The following is a 7,084-nucleotide window of genomic DNA, read 5'->3' on the forward strand; positions in this document are numbered from 1 at the left end:
CTGTTTTTATGTTTGCTGCTGTCTCCTTTATTTGGCTTCCGTCTCAATTGGCTTTACAGTGACAGTCCATGGGCATGTCCAAATATATTCTCAAAAAACACCTTAACCATTTAGAGAGCTGCAAACATGAAATAAACGGTGAGGGGGGCGGGGTAAAACATTGCAAACAACTCAGAAATGGGGCTTAATGTTCAAAATCGTGCACTTGTCCTTTAAAATGCTGCCACATCCTTTTACCAGCCATCTTCAGAACCAGCTAATGTTCATGAGCACATAAAATCCAGACGCAACAACAAGACGCAAGGCACATTTGGACCTGGCTGCAATGGCTTCCTATGCAGACACTTGAGATGTTACAGCAACATTAGTTGTCATGGATCATGGCTGACTTCAGTTTCTCTCTCTCTCTCTCTCTCTCTCTCTCTCTCTCTCTCTTTCTCTCTCTTTCTCTTTCTTTCTTTCTTTCTTTCTTTCTTTTGTTTCTCTCGCTGCTCTCTGTTTCTTTCTCTCGCTCTCTCTTTCTTTCTCTCTCTTTCTGTCTTTCTCTCTCTCTCTCTCTCTCTCTCTCTCTCTCTTTTACACACACACACACACACACACACACACACACACACACACACACACACACACACACACACACACACACACACACACACACGCACACAGACACACACCTACCACTGACTGGGTGAGTGTGATGTGCACTTGCCTTGCGTGTGAAGGAAGGAAACAAAATAGGAAAAAAAAATATATTACTATGCTTGAAATACACTACATTCACTGCCACATAAACTTAGGCTCTGGGAAAACAGGTTGTTGACCAAAGCGTTCAACTAATGTCACTTTCTCCAAAGGTCACTGTCACAGTGGCCACAGTGTTCCCCCTTGTATGGGACACTGATGAAATGACCCTAAAATGAACCCAAGGCCCAACAGTTAATGGGGTATGCCACTATTTTGGGGCTTAATACAGTTAAAATCGTTGGCTGGGGTTTATAAAGGTGGTAAAGTGTCTTATTTTTCATGTTAAGCGTTGTCTTGCTGTAAGACAAGTTAAAAGAGGGAATATGTCGCTAAGCTAGTGAAAGTCAATGGATCCGTGTAGCATTGTAGCATGCTACACGGATCCATTGACTTTCACCAGCTTAGCGACATGCTCCCTCTTTTAACTTGTCTTAAAGCAAGACAACGGCTTACATGAAAAATAAGACACTTTACCACCTTTATAAACCCTGGCCAACGATTTTAACTGTATAAAGCCCCAAAATAGTGGCATACCCCTTTAATGGACACAACATTTGGCATTACAGTGCAACATACAGTATGTGGCATTTGTAATGAGTGGAAAATCTGCAGTGACTTTTCCTTACGAACATCTCTGGTTGGACTTTACCATGAAGTCTCCTTTCCCCAGCAGATTTATCAGATTTAACTTATGTGAATTAATATCCTTTTGCCACAGACATCACATACAGTTTGCGACAAAAAGCGATCACTGGGATTGACTTTCCCAGTTAAATAGAAATCATCTCTTTTAGTCTTTTATTCTTCAAAATTGAGAATGACCATTTTTGTTGTCTTTGTCTACTACTGTCACAGATTTGTATTGCTCTGATGAAAATTAATGTTTTGTATGTGAAAAGGATTAAACCTGTTTTTGTCTTTGTTTTGGTGAAAGTGTAAGAGACAATTTGATGTTAAGAAAATGTTTGACTGATCATTTCATGAATTATTTATGTTTATGTTCATTAGTTATTCATGGCTTGGTGTAAAAGCAATGTGTGCATAGATAGGTCTGATAGACCTTTGGATGAATTAGGTTAAACAATTTTAGAATAGCATTTATTAAACTCACTCAATTGTTGTAAATTGTACATGTTATTATGAAATAATAAATGAAAAAAAACGCAAGGATTATGTTTTGTGTCTCCTTAGCAAAATAATTCAGTAGATGTCTTATCTGATTGGTTGACTAGCAAATACAGTCTCCTCTCTATTGGTCGCTGTGATTTAGTGAAAGTAAAAAAAAAAACAAATGCAGTGGGGATAAGATGATTTGGTGGCATGTGGCATATGCAAGTGGCATGCCAAAGGAAGGCTATGTTTATAGGTTGGTGGACATGAAAAACTGAAAGAAAAGTCTGCGACACCAAGCTACCGTTGCTCTTTTTTTAATGTGACGTTTCGGGCAGCATGCCCTTCATCAGACATTTAAAAAAGAGCAACGGGAGCTAATGGTGTCGGGGACTTTTCTTTCAGTTTTTCATGGTATTTTTGCTGGTCCTGCACCCAATCTTTTTGAGACGGATGTGCATGTTTTTTTCTCTCTTTAACTATTAGGTTGGTGGACACACATTGTTCACTGACAGGTTAGGGTTAGGAATGGGTTTTGGTTTAGACACAGTTGGACATGTTTTTAGGTTGGTGGACACACATTGTTCACCGACAGGTCAAGGTTAGGAATGAGTTTTGGTATAGGTAGCCTGGTTCTGACCATCCCATAATACTACCATTTCGTATTAATGGTCTGGGGGTTGTTTGATCTGACGCGATTGCAGGAAGCGGACATTTGCACTCAGTTCTGGTTTGAAATGATTGGTCACCGAAATCGCCGACAGCTACTCAACAACAACAGGCGTTTACGGTATCATTACGAGCGTCCTCGCCTTTTCGCCCCCACCAACCTGTCTCTTCGCTTATTGGCTGTTTTCTGGGGAGGGTTGGCCGGCCAAATCCTAGTGCTCAACATCGCTCCACAGAAAACCAGGGCCAGACTAGTGGTGGAGCCAATCCTTTGGCGGAAGTAGGTATAGGTATAGGCACAGTTTGACGAATTTAAAAACATGGCCATAGTTCTTGTAGCCTATCATAACCAAGAATAGCGTCATGTGACCACACTTTGAATTGCATGTGCCACATGCCACTAAATCATCCAACCCCCTCTCAACATAGCCTTCACGCATGTAGTGACATATACAGTGACTTGCAGTAAATATGTGTATTGGAGAGATCCTTTTACCACTTCACATATCATTAACCTACCTTTCTTTTAAAGATTTACATGACTTTTTGTTTGGTTGTATGGGTTAAAATAACGTGTTGTTAATCTATAGGCCAGGTCTTCTTCAAACAGTTTTTTTTTAAAGATTACAAAAAGGTATTCTATTGCATCGTTCTGGGTATTTATTGGTAAAAAAAAATCTCTATGGGATTCTGTCCCAAGGTTCTGCCTAAATATGCACTGTAAAGGTTATAAAAACAACATGTTGTTGAGTATAGGTCCAGTAGGTTTGGTGTGGTGTGGTGTGGTGTGGGAGGGCCCAGGTGGTCCTTCATCCGGCCCCATCTGCCTCCTCGTTCCCGCTGGGCTCTGCCGGCCTGATGTGTCGTCCCCCCCCCATGTGAGGGTGATGAGGTGCGAGAGAGAGAGAAAGAAAGAGAGGTGGGGGTAGGGATGGATTTATGATTCCACGAGCCTCTGGGCCAGACAACGAGAAAGTCCCCCTCCATCCATGGAATCCAAAGGTTCCAAAAGTTTTGTGTGTTTGGTGTCGTAGTGCTTAATGTTAGAGAGTAATGTAGAGTAGTGTTGTAATGTTAGACATTTTTTTCTTTTGAGAGAACATTTGAAAATGTGGTAGTTATAAGTGCAGTTTTAACACATTATTAAAAAACATAAATATAGACAAATAACGTTTTAAATCTTTGTAGCAAGGAGGCTTGGGCTTCAGGGTCCCCTTGGGCCCCTGGGCCTGTGCCCGGTAGGCCCATGCAGTAATGCGTCCTTGGGTGGGGGGGTGGCAGTGTTGCAGGTGGACAGGGGGTCTCTGAGTGTGATGTGAAGGCTGAGCCCCGGGTGAAGACGGAGGGTCCATTTCCTGCGCTGCGCTGTGCTTTGCTGTGCTGCGTTGGGCTGCTCCGGTCGGTCGGCTCTCCTCTCCTCTCCTCTCCCTCTCTCCCTGGCTCATCCCCGAGCCTGTTGGAGGACACCTCATTTGTCCTCGGCACCTCGGCCGCTTAGGCTCTCCCTGGCCTCCTCTCTGCCAGATGAAGTGAAAATATGCCTACAGAAGTTGCGAGCCGCATAAAGGCCCTCACCTCATCATGAGTTATTCATCTCTACTCTACTGTACTCTACTATCTGGGCTGGACTGGCCATCTGGTATACCGGGCATTTTCCCGGTGGGCTTCGCACCCTCGTGGGCCCCTATTTTCAGTATTTTTATTTTACATTTCTAAAAATAGGGGCCCACAAGGGTGCTGGGCCCACCGGTGAGTCAGCTCTGCACTGCTAATTATGAGGGGCCCCTTTAAGCCAAAAGTGCCCAGGCCCTATTTCCCTCCCATTTCAGCCCTGTGTACTGTACTGCTCAGCCACCCACCCACTCCTGCTCTCAGGTTTTGGAACTGTATGGAATATGGTTGTGTTTGGTTTTTCATTCTCAACATTGGATTTCACAGGAGTATTAAGTCTGTTTTGATATTGACTCGAAAGGGTCGGCTCTCAGGTTTTCAAACTGTGCATGGAATATGGCTGAGTTTGGTTTTTCATTCCCAACATTGGATTTCACAGGAGTACTAAGTCTGTTTTGATATGGAGTTGCTTTTTTGCTGTTTTAAGATATTTCAACTTTCATGAAGAACCCTTTAGAGTGAAACTGATTAATATAGTTCCAGTTAATTTTGAAACAGCTGTTTTGAACTGTGACTTTCTGCTTTTCGATTGGGACCGACACAGCTCAATGGTAAAGCAAAAAGTGGCAGCCGAGTCGGGCTGTGTCGAGATGTACTGTAGGCCTACCAGAAAACCGGCAGTGGAAAAGATCCTAAAATGTCTTCAGGAGAATCGCTGAAATGGTTTAGGAAATGTTATTTTATGGTTGAAGAATAAGCTTCTTAGCGTTGCTGAGAGTAATCGTTGGCTAAAGAAGGATGGGATGGGCATGGGCATGGGCAGTGGTGTGCTGTGCAGTGCGGTGCACACAAACAGATCACACACATCTTGAAGTGCTGCTGAGGAGGTGGAGGTATTGAATCGAAGGGTCTCCCTCTCACTCTCCCCACTCCTCTAGGGCCACTTGCACACGGTGTGAAAGATCATTAAGCAAATAGCTCAGCTTACCTCGGATCCATAACCGCTGGCCTCTCTCAATATCCTATTATACAATTTCTGTGGAAGGTCTTGAGGAGGGGTCAAGGAATCTATCCTTTTTAATATTGGCTCAATAATACCACATCTCAATCTTGCCTCCCAAGGGACCTCTGGGGGAGACTGCTTGCTTGCGCAGAGAGGAAGAACCCCTTGGCTCACCTTCAGAATAATTTGTTTTCTCCTGGAGGGAAAATGGCCTCCTTATTGTTTTCGTAAGCAAACATACCGTAAGCATCTTCTGCCTTGAGTGGTTGGACTCCTATAAGGGTTTGTTTGGGCGGACTAGCAGCATCACTGGAGGGAACTTTTTAGGGGTTCTAGATTTCTTGGTGTAAATAAAGTCATAGTCATGGGTGTGTCAGCATCAATTGTGTGCCTTTCATGGTACTTGTCTATAGGTCCTTAATTCTGAGGTGAAGAGTAACTGGATGTGTAACATAGAGAAGAAAGATATTATCCACGCTCCTGCACTGGTGCATCTGGTGCACCACGGGAAAGGACTACTGTAGTAATTGTAGACAAAGAAGAGAGTCACGGGAGCATCTTCAGATGTTTTATTGGGCAAGTGCCAAAACTAGTCAGTTAAACTTCCACATCTGACGATGCTCTGGTGACTCTCTTCTTTGTCTGCAATTACTGGATGTGTACTTGTGGCTGATTGGACATTCACATCTACTGGAGCCCTTCACCTATTGCAGGGGTGTCCATCTCAAATTGAATGAGGGCCAAAAATCAAAATCTGGAAGGGAGTGGCTGGCCGAACTCAATATTTATTTTTAAAAATGGGCTGAAATTGTGCGTGCATGCACTAAACTCTAAATTTCACACACACTTTTCCATCATAGTAGGTATATGGTAGTTAAAAGGTGGCTGTACATGCTGCGACACACCAAATGACATATTTAAATCTTGTAACGCTAGTATACATTTATGGTGCATGTGGTCCAAAAGTAATGTACACGTGAAATAATCTCGCGGGCCGAATAAAATGACTCCCCAGGCCAGAATTGCTCCCCGGACCTGAGTTTGACACCCCTGACCTATTGAAATCGCCAAACAAGAAAAATGTATTGACATTGTCAAAAACAATTAATCAAACAAATAATGAAACGTGTGCATAGAGGTGAAAGAACTTGTTTGGACTTTTCACAAATTTATTCCAGTTTAAAGCAAACTGTTCCATTATACGTTCTCAACTGGGGGGAAATGAATGCTTTTCCATATACATGAGACACTGTCTTGAATTATAAATAAGCTCATTTTTACAGGAATAAATACTCACCTTGCCTATACTGCAATGGGAAGGACAAAAAAATGAATGACCAAGGAAAATGTAGTTATATTATGGCACAGACAGCGCAAAAGTTTCAGCTCATCTCCTGTTTATAGCATTTATTTGCAGTGGAGTTGAGGGTTAAAAGTCAGAGTTGTGTATTTCTTTGTTGTTATAAACTGCATAATGTAACCATGAAGTATAACTAACTATTTGAATTTTTCCGTCAGACTCTCTTTACTTTACTTGTGTACGGTACTGTTTTGGGATGTTTTCAATCTCAGAGGCTCTATAAAGAGCTACGGTAAGTTGTTGTAAGTTGTACAATATGCAATTTCACATCTTGTGAGAAGCTTCAAGATGTGTCATCCAAGGAGAGTCTTCCAGTTGCTTGCAACTTCTCCCTATTCACTGTAATCTGTATGAATGTGGATCTTGACCGACATTCGAAGTTTTATTGCCAACTAAATGTAGAACTGTGTGTTAGCTAGCTGTATTTAAAAACATGCAAATCTATGATAACAAAGTAATGTAAATTATTAAATGCCAACTTCTATCTATGATGCAACTCACTGTTGAGTATGAAGTATCAATGTTGTTCAGCCAGCTTGACCGAAATCTACTGTTCTGCATGACAGCAGATTCTGGATAGAAGCTAG

The 7,084-nt window shown here is 42.3% G+C and overlaps 1 protein-coding gene across 2 annotated transcripts in view; it reads left to right on the forward strand.

Moving 5' to 3' along the window:
* hlcs (holocarboxylase synthetase (biotin-(proprionyl-CoA-carboxylase (ATP-hydrolysing)) ligase)) overlaps positions 1 to 985 on the forward strand; it is a 44,596-nt gene extending 43,611 nt beyond the window's left edge. For both annotated transcript variants that reach the window (XM_063202927.1, XM_063202928.1), the window contains one exon: positions 1 to 985. This exon is cut by the window's left edge and continues 1,680 nt beyond it. The gene's annotated coding sequence lies outside the window, so the exon portion shown is untranslated.
* The last annotated feature ends 6,099 nt before the right edge of the window (positions 986 to 7,084 follow it).

The sequence above is a fragment of the Engraulis encrasicolus genome, chromosome 7 (assembly GCF_034702125.1).
Source record: "Engraulis encrasicolus isolate BLACKSEA-1 chromosome 7, IST_EnEncr_1.0, whole genome shotgun sequence".
Lineage (NCBI taxonomy): Eukaryota > Metazoa > Chordata > Actinopteri > Clupeiformes > Engraulidae > Engraulis > Engraulis encrasicolus.